General features: G+C 43.1%; 1 pseudogene; it reads right to left on the reverse strand.

Moving 5' to 3' along the window:
- Positions 1-2,560: 2,560 nt before the first annotated feature.
- LOC147889820 (uncharacterized) lies at positions 2,561-5,075 on the reverse strand (annotated as a pseudogene).
- Positions 5,076-26,785: the final 21,710 nt, after the last annotated feature.

The raw sequence follows: 26,785 nt of genomic DNA on the forward strand, positions 1-26,785 counted from the left end.
TCTCCTTCATCATATTTGGCTACAAAGGAGGTGATGAAAGCCATGGTAGATATAAAAGCAAAGGTGACAAAAATATGCAGGATACAGGGGCACCAGGAAGTTGTGGAAAAAGACAAGGATGCAAAGAGCTTAAATATCTTGGAAATATACTGTGGAAAATTTTGAAGTGCTCTTTGATATGACATGCAACTAGCCATTGGTATGAAGCAGCATCATAATTAGGGATACATGTGATGCCTTGTCTAGAGTACTCTCTATCTCCACTCCATGATCACTCCAATTAAGTCAAGATTAAGAGCTCTATCACCATGTGATAATTTCTCATCTGGCCCTAAATTGGAAATTGTGACTAGACAACTTGACACCAGTGTGAATCACTTGTTCCTATGGAAACCCTCTAGGATCCATTATAAAAAACTTCTATCAACCTCTAAGATCCATTCATATCCGAGCTTAAGATTGGTTTTCAATGGCCCTAACTTGACATTGTACAACAAAACCAACAAGACTTTCTTAAGATGCAAGCCTTAGTGGGTTGGAGCAAAGGGCGTGCTAGGGCCCTTGCTCATAGCTCTTTGACGAGCTGTGAAACTACCTACTACCCAAGGGAATGAAGAACCCAGGGGATTCACTCTTCATTAAAGGGGGACGTCACGTGTGTGCATGAACTTCAAGAAAACCCCCTATTTAAGATCCACGTAGGATGATAAAACACCCCTATTTAAGCTTAAATAAGATACCACCAAAATTCTATTATGTCTCCCCCTTTCCTTAAATGTACGTTCTTTCTCAAGAATTTAGATCACACAATAAGAAAATTTAGATTACTTTCCCTATGACTATTTAAAGCCAAACTTGTTTGGACTAGTTACCCAAGGTAGCCTATACTATGTCCTGCCCTCTTAAATGTGGCATGGCCCCCCTAACTTAAATTCAATATTGGGAAAACATAAAAAGGGCCCCCACCCCTAATGTATAAGCTTATGCCTCATTTCAAAAAACCCCCCTATTGTACACTCACGTGATATCATAAGTTTCCCCCTATGAATCCCCCGGGATGAAGAAAAGGAACTTGGAATCATCATCTTGCATTGTTTCATGGTAGAGGTATGGGGGTTAGCATGCCTGGCATTTGGCTAACTGGAACAACAAGTGAGTTTGGAAAGAGTTGCTAGGCAACCCGAGGATTTCCTCACTTTGCTCACAAAAAACTGGGAGCAAGGTACTCATGCACTTAGCTTTTGCTATAAATTTGAGAGTAATGGAATTGTTCTTGTCCTCCTACTTGTAGAAGCAGTAGAGCGGCAAAGTCTAGTGATAATGTGCAATAGTTCTCACACTAGTTAGAATTCTCCTATTATTCACCTCTCCTATTTCAAAAATCCACAACTCATATAAATTTCCGCATCATGTTTGTCACAATGGACTTTTTTGTAGAAAATTGCCACGAGTGCTTTGACTGGCTACTTGGCAATGGCGAGAGAGGGATGCAAGTGGAAATTCTTTTTCTCATGGTTGATATTAACGTTCATTAAGCTTGATTAAGCTTGCGAGAGAGAGAGAGAGAGAGAGAGAGAGAGAGAGAGAGAGAGAGAGAGAGAGAGAGAGAGAGAGAGAGGGGTTTTTGGGGGGGAAGTAGCGAGAGAAGGAGCGAGACACACACACACACACACACAGTGAGTGAGTGAGTGAGTGAGTGAGAGAGAGAGAGAGAGAGAGAGAGAGAGAGAGAGAGAGAGAGAGAGAGAGAGAGAGAGAGAGAGAGAGAGAGAGAGAGAGAGAGAGAGAGAGAGAGAGAGAGAGAGAGAGAGAGAGAGAGAGAGAGAGAGAAGAAGAAGAAGAAGAAGAATATATTATCGTCCTCTGAAGACCAAAACCGGCCTATGGGACCTGAGCAATACAATATCACAAGTACATGAAAGCTCCTCCCGAAGATGGGAGGGTGGAAAGAGAAACCACCTTCTAGGATTCAGGTGGATTCCTATGCTTGAAGAGCTTATACACAAATGTTCCTAAAGCTGAAGGTGACCCTTTATGTAGCAAATCAGCCAGTTTGTTATGTCCCTCAAGGAGGTGATTGAGAGAGAGAGAGAGAGAGAGAGAGAGAGAGGTTTTTGGGGGGGAAGTAGCAAGAGAAGGAGTGACACACACACACAGACACAGTGAGTGAGTGAGAGAGAGAGAGAGAGAGAGAGAGAGAGAGAGAGAGAGAGAGGTGGGAGGAAATGTGAGAGGTAGAGGGGGTGGGGGGCAACGAGACAGGCAAGTGTGTGACGAGTGAGAGAGAGAGGCAAATATATAGCAGGGAGAGACATAAGGTGAGAGGCGGTGGAATGAAAAATCCAGAATTCTTTGGAATGTTTAATTTTGTGTGCCTTTGCTTAGTTTTGTCCTATGCCCGCTATTGAACTAATACAAATGCGGATTTTTTGTCTCATAGTGGATGTATCTATTGGCCTTACAAACTTCATAGAATACTAAAAACATGAATGAATCCCTGCAAAAAAGTCAAGTTCTCGAAACCAATCCAACAGAGTACATTGAGTAGCATGAGGGCGGTTACACACTGAAATGCTGCCCATCCAAAATATATTAAAGTTGGTGATGGCGAGCAAAGTAGCATACACACTGCCATAGCTTGGTGAACAAGGCTTCCATATATGTGGCAATAGATTGAGGGATCAAATCCCAACACGGGCCCTTGAAATAATTTTTTTGTAGAAGAAATCCCCCGCCCAAGTGCTTGGGCACCCAAAATTGGGTGGAGTGTGAGTTTCGCGAGACCAACGATGCCTTGCCATGTGGCAATGTGCATTTATTTTTTAGGCTGGTTAGCCCTGGTGTGTAACCAACTTGAGTGCACTTTTTAGATCTTTGAGATCACACCTAACGAGCATGTGTCCCTCTTGACTTTTAAAAACCCATAGATATTGAAGTAGATATTTCGTATTTTAAAAGAGGAATCCAGGGATAATAATAACGAGTGATCATCTACTCAGTTACCACACTGGTTGGAAAGTCCATAGCGAGCAAATTTCCAAGGAGACTATCACGAAGCTGTTTATTTCTGGCAAAGCACCCAAGGTTTACCATACCTTCTTGTGAGTTGATGTGGCCTAGTGCCAAGATTCCTATAAAGACATCAAAGGACTTATAGAATTGGAGCACATCAGCAGGGAAGATGAAAGAGGTAGAAAAGCTCGACAGCAAAGATGGGGACAGCAGGCAGTCGAGATCCAAACCCAGGTGCTTAATATAGAATTGTAACATTGCTACAGGCCACCTTTCGTCACCAAAGAGAAAATACTGGACTCTTGGGCAATCATTATAGCAATCCTCATCCATTAACATAATGGGAAGCATCACCTCACCCAATTCACAACGAGGGCTGGCTCCCGCAAGTGAGGCTTTAAAGTTGTATATAAAAGAAGGTTCAAGATTAACATGGAGCCCTTCTTCTTCGTATTGCATTGCACACCCTTCTTCTTTTCTTTTAATATCCGACATATGGAAATGCACAGCAGCATGCGCTAGCCATCCTCAGAGCTCAATGTTAGCATTTTCAAGTACCTGAAACTCTATGTTGTCTGTGTGGACTCCTTCGTAGGGGGGCATTATCAAGTGTCCAGAGAGGCTGGGAACCCATGTATGATGCGGACAATGAGTATCCCTATTAATCTTTGACATTGGATTGAACTTGTTGGATGTGAAGAATGCAAGGGCAAGGCCCTTCTTCCCCATTCTCTTAAAAACCTCGATGGTGGATTCCTCTTAATTCTCATCTAGGGGAGCATAAAAATCATGCACACCTACTAGCGCAAGGATGTTGTTGAAGCGATCTCCCTCGTGTGTGCACTCATCAGTTGAGCAATTCTGAAGTGCATTCTCAATGGTGGGAAAAGAAACATAGCTATCTTTCATGTCATACTACCACGAGGTAAGGTCATTGATCCACATTACAAATTTGAGCTTCTCATCTGCGTGGAGGGAAAAATGTTATATGTAAAAAAGTTGTCCTCTCATGTTTCTATGGTGCTAATCAATCTGGGGGATATCCTTACCTGTTGAAGAGAATGATGCGTGCGCAACCGCATAATATAATATCAAGAGTAACCGTACCAAAAGAATTCCCGTTCTTTAAGGATGGCAATGCTGGAATCATCTTCGTACCAGACAGCTAACTTGTTCTCCAACTGTATAAGACTATTGCAGGAAAGATCCTCACCCTTTCGGACACAGTACCGATGTCGCTTGGAGAGTGTTGCTTCTTGGAAGGTCCACACCCTGGTCTACCAATGGGACGTGATCACATCAAGATCAGGGTTTTGAGGTTTGATGGGTGCCATGGGTTTGTCTATGGAGTGAAGGAAAATCACCATCTCCTTTGCACTGGCATAGATCCAACCCATGTGGTGGACGACATGCCTCAACTCGTGCTCGTCATGCTGAGCAATGCAGACCCCATCGAGCCAGGCATAGTGCACACCTACCTTCAGTAGAAGTTCGCACATGTTGAGGACATCGGTAACATTTTCCCGGTGCACTTCCCGATCCTGCCGATGAGGATGGCCCTTGCAAGGCATTTTTGCAGGATCAGCACGAGGCACTTTTGTGAAGCTCTTTGTAGCACAGTTACAGTTGAACATGTCATACAGTTGTTGCCCAAAAGTGTGGGAAATGGTCATGTAGCCACCCCTCGATGATTGCAGCGCTTCCACTCGATAAGCACAACTACACACACTCTTCTAGAGAAGCTTTGTAGTCAATGACGTGCATATATTTTGGAGGGGAAAGTCTAGATCTTCGCAGGAACTCAATCCTTTTTGCATCACCCGCTTCCTTTAGAGCCTTCCAGTCCGGCGACCCATTTCGTGCTCTTATTCTCCACTTTTCTCGGTTCCCGCATGCGTTATAAGTTCTGGCTCTCAGTTTCCATAAATCTTTAGTGATCCTTTCCATGACTGTGTGCGATTCGATCGATCGAGATAGAGGGAGATTTTGTGCAAACAAGAGGTTTAATTCTATAATAAAAATATACAAGATGTGAGGATGAGAGAACGGGATGTGGTTTTGAAGAAAATGAGGACTCGATTGCAGTGAACATGGAAAACATGTGAACATGGGTCAAGGAAAACACGTGAATGTGGGCTCTCCAAAAGACTACAAGGGGGAAAATAAGTCAATTTTTATTAACAAGCCTCAGCATTAGGGGAGAATTGGGGTCTCCAAAGGGCCCCCAATTAGTGTTTCCTAATTTCAAGGGATTAGTGAGGTATTTGAGGTGTACCAATGGGAGTGCTCCTTTTTGTGGGGCAATGCCATGTTGAGGTGGAGGGTGGGCAGACCTCAAACAGCCCCTATTGGCTACTCCTCTTACACCGGGGACCACTCAAACCATCCCCCCCTCCTCAACCCATGCTTGACCCTTCTCCCATATGCACCTCGCCCAAGCAAAGCTACAAGTCATTCAAGAGGCAGTGGGCCCTTCTGGGTGAAATTTTCCCCTCTCTCAGCTTGTTATAGGCCTGCCCCCTCCTCTTCTCTAGTCTAGCTCCATTCTCCCTCCATTTTTCAAATGTGGGAATGCATTTGGCATCTTCTCTGCCCCCTCCTGCTCTCTGGTCCACTATGTTTCTCCCTCTCCAGCACCTCCTGTAGCAGCTGCTCATTCTCTCTCCACTCCTAGCTATAGCACCTCCTACAGTAGCAGCTGCTCATCCCCTCTGCTCTTTCTTCCTCCATTCCTAGCTACAGTACCTCCTATAGTGGTTGCTCATCCCCCTCTGCTCTTTCTCCCTCCATTGCTAGCGACAACACTTCCTGGAGCAGTTGCTCATCCCCCTCTACTCTTTCTCCCTCCATTCCTAGCTACAACACCTCTTGGAGCTTCTCTCAAGCTTCAGTTGCACCCGCTATACCTTCTCCCTCTCTCTCCCTCTATCGAAGCTGCTCTCTCCCTCCAAGCTACACTTTCTAGTCCACTATTGCTGTTGTGACCTCTGTACAAGCATGGTGAGGAGACCATACATGTACTCTGTGTCCCACAGGAGCAAAAATGCACTGGGTGAATGGGCGCCTTGCACCTATAGCTTGAATGTTTGGATAGTCATGAGAGGATCTACCAAGGGTCCACATAAGCTTCCCAAGAGCAAAAGAGGTGATCTTTTGCATGAATGGAAGGGCCGCATCATGAAGTTCAAGCTTGGGAAGAAAGGATTGCTTGCAAATGTGCAACACATCTACATGGGGAAGGACATGCGCCTTCCTCCATCAAGCAATCAATCGACAATACCATCACATTGTAAGTCTGCATTTTGTGTAAGATTTTGAAGTGTAATGAGTCAGCTTGAAATTGTATTTTGAAATAGAACCAGTGTAATGAGTCAGTTTGAAATTTTATTTTGAAATAGCGCTTGTGCATAGCAGATGTATTTCCTTCAGACTTTGAGGAGTGGGAACTAATCGAGTGCTTCTTAGGTAAGTTTACTACCATTCATGAGGATTTAGGAAGGCAAATGCATGCTGGAGAGAAGTTCTCTGCTTTGAAATAGAGAAATATCTATTGGTATAATGCCAAGTAAATTACTCCAAGGACGGCATTAGGCTATGGCCATCTTCAATGCATTGCAACACCACAACTTGAAGACATGGATTGCAGCATGGTGGACACAAGAACAATGCAATCATACAAGGAAAAGATTGCAAAGGATGTGGGCATGGCCATGAAGTTTACATTTGGCTCTAAATGGGTAAGGTTGTCTTGGTTTATGTCTCTGCACATTTTTGCTTCTTGTTTTCATAATATCCAGATGCACAGAACAAAAACCATGTGGTCATGCAAGTGCCTACATGAGAATGCCCTTGAGGAATTGCTTGGGGTGAATTGGGGAAGTAGGTCAGGTGAACAAAAGGGTGATCTGTTTCAATGCCATGTATGTAAGGACAATGTGGTTGTCAAGTACCACATCTCCCACCAAATGTTATATTTTGCTTTCCAATATAGGCACTGGAAGAAACCAGGTGACAATTGGCTCCCCCTTGACTCTAACGATGATGATAATACAGGGGTAAGTTTATGTGTTGGTTCTCATTTAGCAAATGTTAAGAATGTGACTGTCATGTCACAGTGGACTCTTAGGGACGTGCGGGAACACCTATTGGTCATGGAGGATGGCATGTCTGAGTCCTTTCACTTTACCTTAAATGGTGAAAAGGTAGGAAAGTGTGCAGAGAAGCTCGTGCATAGTGCCACTTTTATCCCTCCTGCAATATTGAAGATTGTTTAGAAAATGTGGGGTGGAACAATTGTGGATTTTGTCATTTTCCAATTAATAGTGGTGTAATTGATTTTGATGTTTTGAATGGTTTTGTTTCATGTCAATGTCAAGTTTTTTCCAAAAATTTTATAATTCTTTTTATTTTTTATATTTAGAACATTTGGGTATATATAGGTTATAAAGTTACTTTAGTTTCAAAGTTTCACTATCATAGCCATAGTTCTCCTAGCTACCAAACTACTATGGATTCTGCTAGGTCTGCCTTCCACGATTTCATCTCCTGTACTCCATTAATTGATAGAGAGGAGGAGTTATTTCCAGTCTTTGATAAGAGCATAGATGTCCTAGGCACCTACTTGGGAGCCCAAGATGATTTTGAAGACCTCATCAAGTACATGCAAGACTACATCGTGAGTTTTGCATATCAACTTGATGAGTCTACAAAAAGATGGGTCCCAATTGATTATTTGAAGTATTTGTTCAATCAAGAACTCAAGTTCGTGAAGCATTTAGATCGCTTTCGCGCCCAACTCACACCCCTAGGGTTTAGGGAGGTGGACACTGATGACCTCCTAGCATGTGGAGTCATCGGAAACTCAGGAAATAGGTTCCTATCCTAGGAAATGACCTTTATTTTCCTTCTCCAGGAGGGACAAATGGAAGAGGAGGCCTCGACCTCAAGCCCTGACCCTACCCCTGCCCTTTTCGATCCTCTTATTTCTGTAGATGAGCCCAACATCTACAATGAAGAGCCCATAGATGAAGAAGCTGAGGAGCGGGAAGCTGCATTGGCCCTGGAAGTGCTCTAGCGACCTCCTGAACCCCATTCTACTTCTCAAATTCCATCCACCTTGGGCACCACCTCTGTTGACCCCGCAACAATGATATGGTTTCTTGCTTCCCTTCTTGTCGATGGAGAACAATACCTCTTTCTCCATGACATAGAGGTTATGTTTGGTCTCTGGGAGGATGAAGCTCTTGGTATCCTGTGTGGATACGAGGTGGACACGACTATGCAAGAACCTGGGCTTTTGGGAGCAGACGATTCAATAGAAGAGGTTCTTGCTTTAACACTGGCCCAAATCAAAGATGCAGAGACATCAATCTACTCCGGCCTACCTGATGTTCCAGAAGAAGCCTCCACATCTCACTCCAGACAGTAGGAGGCCTCTGGATCCATCCTCATTGACAAAGAGGAAGGGATTGAGCATGATGGCTCCATAGTGGTAAGAAACTATGAGCTTTGAATTTCTTCTCTCTTGGTATACTTTTGCTTTAATGGAATTCTAATGTAATGTTGGACTGTTGTAGGAGGCATTTGAGGTCGACCTATTCTCATCTCGGCAATGCCTTGTTCACAGTAGCTTCAGCCGAGATCACTCATTGGCACATTACCTTGGCCAAGCAAAAGGGCGCTTTGTGGTTATCCACAAAAAGTTTTCTCCACATGGCACTGATGACCTCCTGAAGTGCAAGGCCTTGTCAAGAGTGATTGGTCATGCTGACATCAATCGCAATACTGACAAGGTCATTTTGGAGAACCGCATGACTACCCTCAATGCCTTTGGAACCAATTTTCAAGGTATGGCATTGACGGCAGCAGCCATGTCCTTGGCCAGCAACAACAATAGCAATGACTCTCCATCGACTAGGTTTAGAGCTAGGAGTGTATTTGGGAATTCAAAGCCCAATGTTCTTAGTGTTTTAGAGAAGAGAGAAAGGCTCTGAAGCCTTATTGTATAGAAATTTTATTTTATATGAATACAGCTATACTTTTTATACAGTGCCCCATTTTGTGTTCTTTTACAAAATTTATTTTATACTATCATTGTATTTTGTAACTTTAATTGTTGTTGGCATTAATATTTTCATTCACTATTCTGTTCAAAAGCATGCGATCAGATAAATATTTGCACTATAATGGTCATTTCTAAGCAATCCATTGAGAATCTCACCACGCGGCAGAAGGCAAAAATGTGTTCGGCATCACGTGGGGAGCCCAAAAATGGCAAAACCTGCTATGGTGCGTATGGTTGGTCAAACAGGCCCCATACGCACCATAGCGGGTTTTGCAATTTTTGGGCTCCCCGCGCGATGCCGAACACATTTGCCCTCTGTCGCTTGGTGAAAAAACATCATTTGACCACTCAAATCCACACTGAACTTGCGTAAACTGATGGAAAGCATCACGTAACATGTATAATAACATGGGAACAGTAATAGAACATAAAAATATCTTTTATTCATTGGCCTCAAAGGGCAGAGATTTACAAAATGATTCAGGTTACACCAAATGAACCTAAACAACATCTAGGGCCTAAGGGAGGGATCGGAGTGGATGCGCTTGGCGAGTGCAAGGTCCTTGCCCATCACTGTTACTCTTTTGGCATGGATAGCACATAAGTTCGTGTCTTCAAAAAGACCTACTATCATCTGCTCTGTTGCCTCCTGAATTGCTCCCATAGCGCCTGAAGTGAAACGCACATCTTTCTTGTAATGTTGTGCTATTTCACGTACAACACACTGGAAGGGTGCATGGGGAATGAGATTGTCCACAGTGGTTTGGAACTTACGGATCTCTTGAAGTGCCTTCAGTCCTGATTTTTGGCACCTCTTAATCTTTGGGGGACCCTGCACTAGCCTTTGGACATGGCTCCATGGCCGCTTGTCTGCTTTGAACTTCTTTCGCCTCTCCTCCCTTGCAACCACCTCTTCAAACTCCTCTTCCTGTGTTTGCTCGGTCATTCGAGGTGGCCTCTTGCACCTAGGGGTTTGCTTTGTCCTTGGTCTCTTTTCGTTTTCATGAGGCTGTGAGATAGCAGGCTGAGGCTCTTGCTCAACTCGTACTAGAGGCTCCTCATATCTGATCATCTCGAGGCACAGAGGGTTGATGGTGCTCTTTCGTGCGGTCTGCTTGCTTGGAGGATTGGGGCCAAGGTTCATTATATATGTGAGCCCGCCAAATACTTCCTCTTGTTGTGGCCCTTGTAATCTCTCCATCTCCTCTCTTTGCCTTTCTTGCTCCCCTTGTTTGTCTAGATGCTCCATGCTAGGACCCCATGGAGGAGGGAGGGGTAGTTGATCAGGATTGACTGGACTATTTTGCCCCTCTTGGGAGACCTCTCTACTTCCATGATTAGTTGTGTGGAAGGACTGAGAGGACCCCTCATCGTGCTTGGATTCTTCATCGTGTTGGGATTCCTCATGGTGCTGAGATCCCTGGGATTCCCCATGAGAGTCGGATGGTGGGGACTTGCATTGCTTAGACTCCTGATGATGAGAACTGCCTTCAGATCCTTCGTGATCATTGCCCTCTTGGCCACTGGGGCTTGCAGTGTGTTTGAAGGCCATGGCGTTGTGAGGAGGACAATGGGTAGCGTCTAAATGGTGTCAAATTAGGGTTTTTTGAGTGCATCTCGTCCCCCCCAGTCTTTTGTCGTCAATTTGGTAATACTTAATCTTCACCACCCTCCCTCCCAACCCACTCACCCCTCCGCCCTACCATGTCGCACATGCAATTCTGCAATTTCCAAACAAATTTATGAAATTTGGAATCTATAATTGACTCAAAATAGTGTTAACTTTATTCATCAAACATTTTACATTTGGGGCTCTCTTAGGACCCAACGCCTCCCCTAAATGACTCTACGTTGCAACCAAAGCGCAACCCCTTGGCTCCCTATTGAGGACTTCCAAGCAGCACATCTCCTTGTCTTAACGGAGAGGATGGTAACTAAGCAAAGGGATTTGTTCTGAAAACTGAAAAGCTTGTGCCCTTTTCGAGCTATGGGGGAGCAATATGATTGAAGAGTATTTTTATGATGAACAATATTGTGAACCAGGAATCCTAGTCTTGGAGGAAGACTATTTTTAGATTGTGTATAAACACTAGACACTATGATTCCCCTGGCCTACCTAAACACCAAGGATTAATATAGTTGGAGATCCCCCGCAAGTCCAAAAAACAAGAAAATAGTATGATATTTGTTTCTAACTGAAGTTGCAGTGATTATGACTGTTGCATTTTTTCAAGGATTTAACAAATAACTTTTGACCCTCGAAACCTTTGAAAAGGAAAGAGACCATTATGCTGTCTAGGATTCCATAAGACATACCGCTTAGCTCATCAGGATTTATCATCAGAGCCTCTGTCTTTATCGGAGAAATGTTGGGGTTGACAAGGATAACAACTGTAGAGGTTCCATGAAGATAGTACCTATTCGGATATTAAACTGCTCATTGTAACTTGGTTATTATACAAGCCAGACAAAATCAATGGATGTTCTTGGTCAATCCATGCTTTAGACAGATTGGAACACGCAGAAGATATAGGATTGAGAGAAATATAAGGATGACAATGTTTGAATTCTGCACTTTATATATAAAATGATATGAAGGTTTTAAACTGATGAACTGATAAGAATGATGTCTCTGCAATAGAAATGTATATGAGCATCAACCTTGGATGCAGGATACACCACCCTCATGCACCTATTGCAAGATAGAAAGCAATAACAACATGGGAATGAGGATGCATTGGATGAAAAAGGCTTTTTTACATAGGAATAACTTCTTTTAATTTGTTGATTCTTTGGTACTGGGTGATGACACCATTCTTATCAATGCAACAATGAAGAATTAAAAGCTTACTATATCGAGCTACAGGCTTCAAAGCCCTTGCTTAATATTGAACAATCGGCTAGATCTCGGTCAATTGTGCATGTGAAATCATAGAAGTCACTATGTCACTTATTTATAAAAAAAATTTTCGAAAAATTTATACTCAAGATTGAATGATATACATGAGTCCAAAATTTACTACACATGATTGAATGATTTACATAAGTAGATGCATGTCCTAGATAAACTTATTTCTATAAAAAGAAGACGTCGTAATCACCAATATGCGTATCGAATATATATCATTTGACCTACTCATTGCTACAACCCACAATGCTCGGATTAGATGCTGCCCTTCCATAGAGATCTCAAGTGCTAGATGGGGCTTTTGTTTGGTCTTTGGCCAGCTATGTGAAAGAATGAGAGGGCAAGCTTTTGAAGCAAATTGAGAGCATTCTATTTATGTTATATTGTAAGATGTTTCCATCCCTAGCCATCCAACAAATGATCTATTGCCATCTAGCTCGAACCCCTTTGCCCCTATGTTTGAGGCACAAGGGGGAACAACTCAAGGTCTCTTTGGGTGAAAGTGGCCTCAAAACACGGACCTTTGAAGCCCCATTTTAATATACACTAGCACACATCCAAAGTGGGCTTCAAAGAGATCCTATGTTCCACCCACTTTTAGTCCCCTTTTTCGCTGTGTTCAAGGCCCAATGGGGAACAATTGAGGGCCCCTTTGGGTTGAAGTGGTGTGAAAAGAAGGGCTCTTTGGAGCCCCATTTTTATGTGCGCTAGTGCACATCCAAAACTAGCCCTATTTTTCATGACCCCCTTTGATCCCCTTTGCTGCTATGTTTGACCTCAAAGTGGGAATATTTCAAGGTTCCTTTGGGTCAAAGTGGCCTCAAAATAGTGGCTCTTTAGAGACCACTTTTAATGTGCACTAGTGCACATCCAAAACAACCTTCAGAAATCCTCTATTCTCCTTGCACACTTTGATGCCCTTATGCCCCTATGTTCGAGGACCAAGGGGGAACAATTTAGGGTGTGGAGAGCCCCTATTTTCCACCTGCTTTGATCCCCTTTGCCTCTACATTCAAGGCCAGGGGAGCATAATTCAACATCCCTTCTGATCAAATTGGCATCAAAATGGGCTCTTTGAAGCCCCATTTTGATGTGTGCTAGTGCACATCCACAATGGGCTTTGGAGAGCCCCTATTTTCCACACATTGTGATCCCCTTTGCCCCTTTGTTCAAGGCCAAATTAAGGGTATTTTTGGGTCAAACTAGTCTCAAAATAGGGGACATTTGGAGCCAAATATTGATGTGCACTAGTGCACATCCAAAAGGGGCTTCGGAGAGCACCTATTCTCCTCCTACGCTTTGATCCCCTTTTTCCACCTACTTTGATCCCCTTTGCCTCTGTGTTCAAGGCCAAGGTACCTTCTGATCAAAGTGGCAACAAAATGGGCTCTTCAAAGCCCCATTTTATGTGCACTAGTGCACATCTAGAATGGGCTTGCCTTGAAAAGCCCCTATTTTCTATTCACTATGATCTCATTTTCCCTTTGTTCAAGGATAAATGAGGAACTATGGTCTTTTGGGTCGAACTAGCATCAAAATATGGGCACATTGGAGACCCATTTTGATGTGCACCAGGACACATCCAAAAGGGGTTTTGGAGAGCCCCTATTTTCCATCCCCTTTGATCCCTTTTCCTCTATTTAGAAGGTCAAAGGGGTACTAATTGAGGGTGACTACTTGGGTAAATAGGTTCAAAATAGGGTGTAGGTGTTGTTTGGGTCAAATGAGGCTTTACTAAGGGAAAATAACTCAAAGTTTTAGGGTCCTTATTTCAAAACAAATTGCTATAATTTTGAGTTTAATTGCCAACTGTCTCTATAAAAACACCTTACAAACTGATTAATGATCCACAATGGATTAGATCATTTGGTATGATTACTATTGATTGGACAAGTCTCTGATCCCAAAAATATGATGAAGGTTTCAACGACCAGCTCTGCAAGCCAATAAGAGTAGGCAGAGTCAAACCCCATCACCAACAGTGGTCATACCAACACTTCACCACATTGGCCTCTTGTCTTTTCTCTTTAAACTACTCACCATGGTTAAGTGAAAGGCAATGTTTGTCCTCAAACAAAGCATCTTCAACACCTTTTCACATTTGGGGTAGGAGGTCAAAGGGAAACTCAAGGACTAAAACCTAGACATCCTGGTAACATTCGATTACCTTGCATCTGACAAAGTTCTAATAGGTGATTCAACAATGCAATATTTGTCTACTGAGAAGTAGCTCAAATGGTGCGGTCCTATGCTATTGATGGGATGTTTGTTGCTAGTTTGACGAGTATATGGGATAACAAATGGTTGCTTGCCCTTTCCAATTGATCGAGTTCGAGAATGTCAGAGTCTATATAATGATGCCATGCATGCGGCTGATGGATATTTCCAACCAAGAGGAAATGATCTAAATAGTGAGTGGATATTTCCAACCAATAGGAGATGGGAGTGGATGAAAATTGAATGAAATAACATGCCCTCAAGAATTCCAATGTGAGTTGATTGGATTTATAAGCCACACAATGCTCAATCAATAGAGTTTAGCATATGTAAGTATAGTAGCTATTTTAGGGCTTACATTGTGGCAATAATGCGGTGGATACTCAATGTTGATTTCACAATTGCTTCTAAGTGCTTCTTTGAATTGTTTGGCTTGAGCAAGAAGAAGAAGCAAGCTATACCAATGGATTATTACCTCATAGTAATTCATAGATACCTGAGTACAATGGACCCTATTCGATAACTAGGCACTTTGGTTACCCCAATGAGCAACCAAGCGCTAGGGATCACCAAGCGGTAGAATTTCAAATGGCAAGGATGGTCACTAGGATGCCAAGTAGGAAATCTAATAGAAGTTAGTGATCTAGAGAGGTTCCCAAGTAGGTTAGGATGGAAATTGATAGAACTGCCTAGTAGAATGGAATAAGTGAGCTATACGTAAGAGATGGTTGTAATAAAGTGAGGAACTTCCTTACTCCATCGATTGTGTAAGTGATAAGTGAGTGGTCCTATTGCTAGAGTAAGTGCTTTACCTCGAGCTGAGGCTTGTATTTGTGCATCCTCCGACTATTTGTATTGGCCAAAGCCTTCTCTTATGAATACCTCTTTAACTAGGTATCCATTTAGGAATACATCCTTGACTATCCAATTGATAAATGTTCAACTTGCTAAATATTGCCAAAGATACCAAAAATTCAAAATCCAATTTTGCTACTAGAGCACAAGTTTGTTCCTAATATTTCCCATACTCTTGTGCAAAATCTTTTTCTTTTATGATGGTAAGTCACATAACTCCAACGCATCCATTTCTTATTCATACTTGTCTGTCATTGTAGCTTTTGGATTGCATCTTCACAAAATAATGGATCTTTGTTTACGTGAATGTTATTATCAGTACATAATAGTGCTTTCAACTTTGATAGCTTTTACCTTTGAACATATGTCAATCTCTAATCTCTCTCTCTCTCTCTCTCTCTCTCTCTCTCTCTCTCACCTCATTAGACATTTGCTAGATCTAATTGTTAGGAGATCACTTGGACAATCATGGCACTCTATGACAGGGTCTCATGTAGGGTAATCGATATAGGGCCGATTTGCTAGATCTAGGGTATTGTTAGGAGATCACTTGGGCAATCATGGCACTCTATGACAGGGTCTCATGTAGGGTTCAAATCGGTATAGGGCCGAGAGAGGAATGATGAGTGCTATTGGGCTTAAACAAGGTTGTCTACTCTCACCAACCTTGTTTGGAATAAACATTGATGAGCTTAAGATCTTCATCAAGACACTAGGGGGGTAAGATTCTCTCTCATCGGCTCTTTGATCTAGATCCTCCTCTATGTAGACGATGTGGTTTTACTATTATCTTCTACAAAGGGCCTCTAGTGGCACTTGGATGCACTCCATACCTTCTGCAAGACACATCTTGAACATCAAGATTGGTAAAAACCAAGGTCATGATTGTCAACACATCCCAAGATACCATGGATAGAGAGCAATTCGTGCCGGATGGATTCTATGAAAGGCAAATTAGGCTCTAGTGGAGAGGCTCTAGGTTCTTTTGCTCTATCACGGATGATCCCCAGTATTCCTTCAGCCCCACATTAGATAGTTTTGGCATTTCCATTACATCTTGACGTAGCATTCCAGGCTATCACATACCTTTATTGAGTCAATGATTATGGCTCTTCTCCCTTATAGGCTACCATTGCTAGCCCTATCTTCATCCATGACTTTAGCAATTGTTTGAGTGTGATGATAGGTTGTTAGAATGCATGTAGTTGCAGATGGTTTGAGAGTCTGGGGCTCCATATGGGCATACCCCCCCTTCAATATAGCATTGAGGTCCCTTTGGTTCTGCTCATGTACTAGAAGCTCAACCACATTATCCAAGAGGATCTCTTATAACTACACACATTCAGGACTTGCTTGGTACCACACCATGATAAAGTGGGGAGAGAGAGAGAGAGAGAGAGAGACAGAGAGAGAGAGAGAGAGAGACAGAGAACATGATATACTCCTTGTACACTATGTTGTATTGAACATAAACATGAATATATACATGAGAACCCCTTAGGCTTAGGGTTAGGGTTTGCTCCTAATGCCCTTAAGGTATGGTGCAATTTACACCATCCTCAACACCCCCTCTTACATTGCACTTAGTAAGTAGAGGGTGCATGTACAAGACCTTTTTGTGAATTTTGTTTGGTGCAAATAATAGCATCCGAAATTGGAAAGAAAACTGAAAAAAATAAGAGAAGTATGTGCATGTGTGAGCATAGTGCCTACATAGTGGAAGCTTGTACAATGAGTACAACTTATGATCCTGTACATAAAGTGCATTTTCCCCTCTTAAGTTGTGGGTCATCCTTTGCCTTTGGGAATAGAACCGAGAAGATAGGCCGAAGGGAAGAGGAAGGAAATATGCAGAATGTAAAGCCCACCTGGATCAAAGATTAGTTGATCGAAAGATGACTTCATACATGACCGCATGTATGGTTGCGTGCTAAATATGCCATAAGTTAATGTGGATTGTGTAGCTGCTCTGTAAAAGAGGCATCCGGATGCGACATTAGTCGATGTAGCTGTGAAAATGTGATTCGATAGGTTGTGACATACAAGAGTGTCATCAATCCAAAAGAATTGATAGCAATGTCGGAAGTATGCTGCAGTAGAGTAGTCTCTATCATATGATGCACGGTCATAGAAAACTGCATAGTCGATGTGGATAGAGTGATCCGAGGGCTAAAAATTTGGAACTAAAAGTGCAAGTATAATACACTGCTTTGCTGATGAAGAGGCCCATAAAACTGATTAGGCATGGTTGCCTGTTAAACTTGTATGCTCAACTGTCATGAGATGAAGGCTGTGTCTCCTGTGTGCATGGCTAACATCCATCGGCGTGGAATGTAGCATCTGTCATAGACTCATCAAGAAGGAGCAAATAGTAAGAAGGCCTAGAAGCCTGAAATATCACTAAAAATGAATAAGATGTCCCTGAGGTGAATGAGGCATCAAATGCCGATGTACGGAATGATCTGAAGCCCTATATCCAACCACTAATCTACATTAAGTATGGACTATATACGACAGCCATAAGCGCATGCTGAAACATTGAAGTCCCCCAGGTTGTGCTATGGCTAAATCTGATGATATCCACTACATTGGGGGAGAATTGCACTGATGCATAAATGTCCTCATGTTGAGGAATGATCTGCTGTGATCGAAAGGGGTGGTGATCACTGGATCCAAGGGTGGTGCAATGCGGCAAGACTGAGCCCCTGCTAGAATGCCATGAAGACTGATCTACAAATCTAAACTGCACGTGGAAACCATGTCCAAAGATGTGATATGCTTTGTATCAGAGGTGAAAGCATCAGTGATGATGGATGCTAGAATGGAATCACCTGAAGCCTGAAGAGTTGAATGCACCATAGCATATATCTCCACATGCTGGATGTGAGTGCCTCATAGTGAGGACTTACCTACTACTATAAGAATGCATGGTCACTAGTTAAATCATGCGGTATATCTGTATCATCTGTGGCAAAAGATGGAGTTGGATCCATGCATGAAGATGATGGCTGTGCATCATAAGAATCAGTCTGTGTTGATGTAGATGGGAGTGCCTCATGCTGAGGGCTTACCATCAAGTGTGCCGTGTGACAGGTGCTTACCGTCAAATGTGCATGATCAGAAATTGTGGGCTAATCCGTGCTAACATGTGGTAAATTTGCATCTGATCTCTCAAAACCATTGATGCTTGCATCTGCATCATAAATTGGTACATACCCTATGGTAATGGATGGTCCAAGTAGGTTCTCTTTCTACTCATAAAACTCATCCAGAGTCATGATGACTGGTATATCATCAACTGTGTGATGTGAAGAACTCCACGCTGGATGTAGTTTGGTGCTCTCTGCTAGAGGCTTACACGTGTATCGACGAGAGTGTCTACCCATGAGAACATTATATTAGAGTTGCCACTGGGGTCTTACACTTGAGCTGTTGCTAGGGGATTACGCTAAACGGTCAAAACCAAGTCATGTGATGGAATAACAATTATGTGTATGCCAAAGATCAAGCCTGTAACATAATGGTGACAACTGTGTGTCGGGAGTATCCAAGAGGCTATACAAGGTTGATGGATATGTGTAGGAACCAATGCCAAAGAATAGTCAACAATGTGTGCCTTTACATGGGTGGTATTATGTGTGTGCAAAATGTATGCAACAATCCTGGATTTGAGAGGAAGATGACTCCTAAGTGTCACAAAGTGTAATGAATTGCCAAATGCCAAGAGTATTGAACTAGTGTCAGATGTATGAATGTGTATATCGATGATAGATCCGTAGAAACTGATGCAGCAATCACCATTTGTGTATTTGATTTTTGCTAATACGAACCTTCATCGAAAACATCACTTGAGATAATTGTTTTCCTTTTGATTGAATCATAAATCTTGTATGCTTTGGATTAATGGTGTGAGGAAGCTACCTTAGGTCGAATTGTTGTTTCAAGCTACCTTTCTTCCTATTATCTTGTTTTTTTCTCAATTTGAACTCATGCATTTTTTGTATGCCACTTGCAAATCTTGCTACGAAGGTGTTGTGTTGGCAATTTTATTATTCAACGCTTGTGTACTTTTGGCTTGTTTTTACAATCACCGCTTGTGCATTTGATTTTGGCCACTACAAACCTTCATCAAAAAAATCGTTGGGGATACTTGTTTTCCTTTTTATTGAATCATACATCTTGTATGATTTGGATTAACTATGTGAGAAGGATACCTTAGGTTAAATTATTGTTTCAAGCTACTTGAACTTGCTCCCTATTATCTTGATTTCCTCTTAATTTGAACCAAGCCATTTTTTAGATTTAGCCCTATGCTTGCCACATGCAGATCTTGCTACCAAGGTGCTGGTGTTGGCAATTTTATTATTCAACTCCTCCAGATACCTTTCCCTAGAATTGTAATTTGTTCTAAGAGCTCTAGCTCTTGACTTGCTCAATCAAATCACAAGCTATCAACCAAATGGTAACCTAAAAGTATATCTACCCCAATCTATGACAAATTTCCTTCTTCATATTAATTATGCAAAATCATGTGACTTGCAATGTACATATTTATTGGCTTTCTCTTTTTAACGATTTACACCCTTGTATCTTTTTCTATGAATCTTCTCACTCATTGTTGGGTCTTGCAAGGTGTTGATATTATGAGTTATAGCTGGAGCTTATCCTTGCTCTCTGATTATTTGATGTTCTAACTTTTCCTAACCTTGCATGGGTTTTACTTTCTATATGTTATGTGATTGGCTATGACACTATTCCCTCTGTACTTTTTGGTTGAACATACACATTTAGAAGTTTGCGGAGTCCTTATACACTATGGACACTCTTCTTGGGCTCCTCTACTTCGTCTACTTTATTGGGAGTTTGGTAATTTGAACTTGGATCAACAAATTGCTATATATTTCTAATGTGTCTATTAGATATTTCATGAGAATTAAGATCATAGAACTTTTTTCCCTAAGCAACAAACCTTATATCTTTTATTTTGGGAATTAAGTAAGAAATTTCTTAGGATCAAAAAAATCAATCCTAGAGAGAGGACATGGCCTCATTCACATCGCATTTGTCGTGCATAGATTGTATTGTTTGATTTATTTATGCGTTCATGTTGTTTGAATTCGTAGAACTATGCCGTCACTTACTTCTATTTCTAAAATGTATTGTGTGACGATTGATTGGGTGATCAACATGAATAGGCAAAGGTGTGCACTCACTTGGCACACCTTTTGTTTGGTCAGCATCATCTTCTTGACCTTGGTCCTAGATCTGTGAAGACATAAGCTTTACACTTGTCGTTTCACATCTGCCCCATCAATGCCTTTTAAACCAAGTTCTTGGGCACGCAAGTGTCCAAAATCTTCAATGGGATCCTTTTAGACAAGAAATAGAAAAAGTTGTTGGCTTCCAACTCCTTGTCCATGTTAGTGACTTATCCCTGGCCTTGTAGCCGAGCTCCTTCTAGTGTAGGTTCTTCCCCATTGCTAAATTCTATTTTGACATCCATTTGTGTCCAAGTAATAAATCTTCAGTGTGACTATAAAAAAACGATTAGGCAATTACACCTATCGACACAACTCTCTCTCTCAGGGTAGTACACGACTTGATCACATATAACTTTCTTTAGAGATGGCCGTTATCCAGAGGGCTCACTTTTGGAGGGGGGACAAGTACCATGGACTACTTGATGGGCCCTAGTCTTTGTGTCGTGAGTACATGACTTTATTGTCCCTCCCTCCCCACTAGGCATTGACTACTCATAAGTGTGATTCACCACCTCGACCACCACGCCAGCCATAGGACGGGATCTCCTATCCATACCCATGTCTAGATACACTTTGATTGTGCCGTTGATGAGGTCTACATGAGCCACTTGTCTTTTGAGTTACTGACCTCCCTTGGAGACAATGCAGACGATGCCTTATGCCTCAAACACTCTTGTATCAGTGGTTTAAGATGTGATCACCAAACAATTCCCCACGACTCAATGCATCACTAGATAAGTCCCCATGACTCAATTCACAATGCATGCCCAAGCTGGGAAGATTCCCCAAAACACATGGTTGGATGATGAGTCCAAAGAGATGAGACCTCACCTCATACGAGAGCGGACTCTAGGACACTTGACGATGCCCGAGGCACAACGGATCTCACATCGCTTGACATGTAAGAAGAGGCAGGCTTTTCTCTCGCATAGGATACATGAGGTGATCTGATCTTTTTGAGGAGGGGACCCCTCTATTGCATGGGGATTTCTCTCTAAGGGAAAGCCACCTATCCCCATCGATCATCTGGGTATCTGGCAAGAATGTGGACTTGGAATTTTGCACATGGAAAAGAGGTATTTGCCCCGATCTTAGCACAAATGTTCAATCATGCTATATGCCATAGCTTCCGCCTTGCTTAGAGTACCACCACCATTGTGTTAATTACACAAAGCAGTGGATCCCATGGACATTAGGAACTATCACACCCTCATGATTGATCACACATTGGTAAAGATTAATGGATCGATACTAGAAAGAGATCATCTCATATAAAGAGGCACATGGATAATGAAATTCGACACGCTCAATGTCGGAGGCAACATTCGACTCTTGATCATATCTTCACTCTACTCGTTGTCATCAAAGAGGCAAGATCGGGATCTCAAAAAGTCTATACTTGTTTTGTAGACCTTTAGAAGGCTTTTGACATAGTCCCAAGATCGCACATGATTAGGAGGATTCCAGACATGTAGATACTAGGAGATATGACATGGGGAGTGATGAGTTTATATGAGTCTGTCAAAGGGACAATACACACCCCTAGATGATTCTCTCGTAGGCGTGATTAGTCTATATGAGTTTGTCAAAGGGACAATACATGCTCCTTGATGCTTCTCTCCTAGGCGTGATGAGTCTATATGAGTTTGTCAAAGCGACATCACGTGCCCCTGAAGGCTTGTTAGATTGGATTGAAAGCATGAAAGGAGTAAAGCAAGTATGCCCCCTCTCATGGACACTCTTTAGGATCTACATTGATGACATCATGACTTTATTGCTTGCTAATTCAATGATACAAACACTATTGTATAACCCTGATAGCCTCCTCAACAACATGCCTACAAAGTTGGTTATGGGGTCTAGGATGATTCGAAATATGCCCTCAGTCCCTTATTAGATCATATGGGCAAATTTTGCCATGACAACACTCTAGATTGATGTCATCTTCTAGACGGTGAGATATCTCCACAGGGTTTGGGCTTTTCCTAGTTAGAGACTACAGAGGTTGGCACTAGAGTAATCCAGACCACTAGTTGAGAGATGGGTTAGAACAACCTAGTACGCATGTGTATCCGATTGGTTTGCAAGTCAAGGTATTTAGATGGATCAACTTCCCACCTTCCATTATAGCTTGGATGCTCCATCCCTCCTGCTTCCACGAGATGAGATCAACCGTATCATACAGTTAGATCTACTCTAGCTCTATACGTCACGAACTTGGGAAAGAAACCGGGAGTTCTCCACTAAGATCTATTTCTCTCATGACCACCTAGGATGGAGTGATCATTAGACCCTAGCATCTAGAGGACAGACGAGTCTCACATGCATTGAGGATTGCCATTGGACAAATGTGGTCCATTAGTTGAGGATTGAGGCAGGGAGACAACGCCTGGAGAGTAGTGGATCTGTAGGTTATGCACACTGGCAGAGGTGGAGACAGAGGAGCATTTCCTATGGACCTACCTAGTCTATTATGAGATTTGAGTTTAGGAGGGGCACGATTTTGGGCTTCTCTTGGGTGATCCACTTTCATGACGAGATCGACGTTGGTCTCTATCGAATGGAGATGTAACGGCACAAAGAGACCCTGTTGAGGGAGATAGACTATAAGAGACAATAGTCACAGGAGACAGAGAGTGATCGAGCACAGTGACATGCCACAGATTTCTACAAATTTGAGTTAGCCTCAGGATAGTGTGGAGTACAGGAAGAGATAGCCCATATGAGAGGAGAAGGGATCAGTGGAAAGAGACAACGTGGACTGGTGGAGCCAAATACACAGAGACCACGCACGGTGCTAGAGCATGCACAATGAAGGCCCAACCCATCCCAACTCTACTCAGAGAGGACTGCTAAAGACAAGGTATCACTACTGATATGGCTCATTGGATAGAAAGATCATGCTCTCAACCTTAGTGAGAGACCACCTACTGATAGAGGGAGATATTGTGAGAAGTGTAGCATAACTGAACAAAAATGGAGAGAGCAAACCAAGCCAGACAAAAATGAACAGAAAGGAGAGAGAAACAAAAGAGATTACAAGGGATCTCAAGCGAAACCCCATGAACTGCCTCTGTTGAACAATGCATAAAATGTGCTGCATTGAGATGGACAACAAGTGAGGGAGGGGGGCCAGTCGGCTGGTACATGTGGGCAGACCCCTAGCCCTAGGTGGGTCAACTCCTGCCCTAGGTGAGCTGACTCCCCCTACTATATGGACGGGCTACCATGAAATCCTACAAGGGGTTGTAGCAATGGCTCCAGGGCCGAGTGGGCTGCTCCAAGGGACCAAACCCTAAGAGGGCTATTGCACAGCCATAGAAGGGATGACTCCCAGCCTCTAGGTCGGCCAGCAGGCCTAGGCGACCACCAGCACTTCGGTCCATCTCTACCTATAAGAGGCCTCCAAGGGATGGGTCTCCAGCTCCAAGGGGGGTTGCCACATGGCAATCAACAGACCTAGATGGACCCCCAGGTGGGATCACCACAATGGTCAGATCTGCCCTCGGCTCTACTCTACACCCACAACAAGGGCCCTCATTCGTGCCCCAATCTAACGATGGTACATCAAGACATGCTACCCTCCAACACACCCTCTCAACTCTTGGATGGAACATGATTTCTAGGAACTAGCGGAATAACCGTGGGAGTTCCTGATGCCGAAGACCGCCACAGGTACTATCGAAGAAGCCCCCTCTTGACACAACATCTCAGCATAATCAATGCAAAACTTGTACTACTGCTGCCAAGCCACAGCTACTAGGCATACTCCTCTAGTCCGGTACTGGTACAATAATCCAACTGATACTGCCCCCATTGCAAGGTCTGCTTCCCTTCATGGGCACCTATATCTTAGAGCTATACAACCCCCTCTCAGGTCTAAACTGGTAACGTGGGTACGAGCCAAGTGCCCAAATCGCCTTCTATTGTACAAAACATCAAGAGAGTAAAATTTATATTTTTTTAAACGTATCACATGATGATTTCAGCACCTTTTGCGATGACAAAAAGTTTATGTCAAAAGTTTGGAAAAAAGGTATTTTTGTAATCTCATTACGCAAAATGTACGTGTTATATAAGGAACCTGTGACTGAATGCTTGACCGTATAAAGTTGTGCTTCTCACTCTAGAACTTTTTAATTTTGAGCCAAGAAAATAAGAAATTATAGGCACTCGGAATGAGCTTTGTTTTATCCTGATCATTCCCGCACTGGTAATCATCTTATCTATTCGGATCCCCACCAGCTCATCAGACACTAGCTGCAGCAAGACACAAGAAAACCCTCTCGATTTGCTAGGTCATGACGTCCAAACAAAATACATACTGGTAACATACTGCCACTTAAGTTAGCGGGAACACTCCTGATACCTCGAGGTCCTGCATGAAAGCTTGCCTCGATCAAGACTCTTACACCACTGCACCAAGAAATCCTCCATGTGGAACTAGAATGTCTGCCGACAGCACATCCTACCTAGTGCTACTAGAAGACTGGAACAATCAACTTGATGACCGCAAAACCTTCCTTCTGCTCACTAATCCCCTCCTTAATTCTTTGAGGACACTACCACCAATAATGCCCCTTCTGACCACAATGGTTACGTTGGAATAGGATTGGTCACCTCCCCATCTGTGAGCCTCCATATGACGAGTGCATCGGAGAGGAGATACCTAGCAAATCAGGTCCACCATGGTGGACAAAAGTGGTGCAAGAGTGCCACAAAGCTGTCCATGGATGCAGAGGACAAGCATGTACAAGGAAACCTCAGTATTGACTGGTTGGAAGTTTTTCCAGGACCTGGAACATGGCTGAGAAGAGATGGAACAGATGCAGCATGTTATGGAGGGCCTTGGGGTTTGAGAATGAGGCCGTATTATGGGCGGACCTCACTGGGCCGGTGGCAGCCATCCATGTGGCTAAGCAGGGCCAAGAAAAGGTCTGCAAGTGTGATCCCAGGGGGGAATTTATAGGCTTGCAAGGCTGAGTCAGTCGGAGGCCTGTTTGAGTCAGCTACAGGGGGGGTAGCAAGTTGGAGGCCTGTTTGAGTCAGCTACAGGGGGTTTAGCAAGTTGGCCAGTAGAGGGGGCAACCAACCCCTATACAAGGGGGCACCTGGAGCCCCATTCATCATCACTTGGAGCAGCAAACCAAGAGCAGGAAGGGTGCAGGAGGACCATCCTTGGGCTTATACACAAGAGGTGAAGGAGACCTACGAAGGGATGAAGACTTAGTTCAAGGTGCTGCCCACCTAGCTAGTTTTCCAGACAGAACGTGGAAGGGATCCTTTGGATAGAGAGTCTACCTAAGCTCAGTGGAGCACGTGGGCTCGGAGATCTAGAGGCACCAGGCATATAGTAGGAGAATATTTTGGTATTGTTTTGTGTCCAGTTTGTGGACGGACGGAAATATATAAGTGTTGCTTCTATATGTCATGATGCACAGTCTATTTGTTGGCTTGCACACACATGAATGGTTGTGATGTACACACATGTTGATGAAGCTTGATTCCATAGTGAAAAACTTCTGCGTATGATTCCTGGGCGCTGAGGGATACCCTCTAGTGGGATTTCATTTTCTAACAGGTTACATATACATGAAGCCTTTAATGCTTCTCGTTCCTTAGCTGTCATCTTCTACCTACCCTTCTACTCAGCTGTTAGAGCCTCTTGAGTGAATGTCATAAGTACGATCCACAAGTCTCTTCTCCTAGTCGAGCACCATCAGGACCGATTTCTCCCAGATCAACGTATTCATCCTTTGACTGATAATGAAGGACGAATAGAATGCATAGTACTGAGAAGACAGGTGGGACGTTATGGACATGTCCTTGGATGATATCTGCTTCCCCACCTGGAGAATGTCTTGCTGACATTCCTGTAACTTATTGATGTGCTCCTGCATCGAAGAAGACTTCGTTGAATCCAACAATCTCATATGAACTTCCAAAGAGACCCTCTTCATGGGAGAGATTCTGTTGTACAAGGATGCTGAATTCTCCCAGATACTTTTGTCCACCGTCGTATGCTTCATGTGATTAATCCCACGAGTACAGTTTTGAAAAATAAATGACCTTACCCTCGCATTGACACGGTTCCACAACTGAGACATGGTCTCTGCCTCCTACTGCAGATTCCAAGGTTGGACGCAAGAGGATCAAGTCTGTCAACTCCCACCAATATGAAGTCTGCAAAATCATACGACTGTAGCACGGATTCCATCATGACCCCCCAGACACCGTAATTGAGGCCATCCAACTGAAGGTCAATCGGGAAAGTGGGTAAAACCGAAAATTTTGCCTCGTTCTTCGATTATCTCAGCCACGGTAGACATGTCAGAGTGAACATAGAATCGAACTGGAGGAGAGAGAGGATGGTAGAGAAGGGGATTCACTGAAAGAGAGGAGAGGGCTAAAGAAGATGATAAAGAGGCTTGGGGCCTAAGTACCTTCACACCTTTGCTGTCCCGACCC

The sequence above is a fragment of the Dipteris shenzhenensis genome, chromosome 20 (genome assembly GCF_047967505.1).
Source record: "Dipteris shenzhenensis isolate YYH24624 ecotype China chromosome 20, Dip_SZ_1.0, whole genome shotgun sequence".
NCBI lineage: Eukaryota > Viridiplantae > Streptophyta > Polypodiopsida > Gleicheniales > Dipteridaceae > Dipteris > Dipteris shenzhenensis.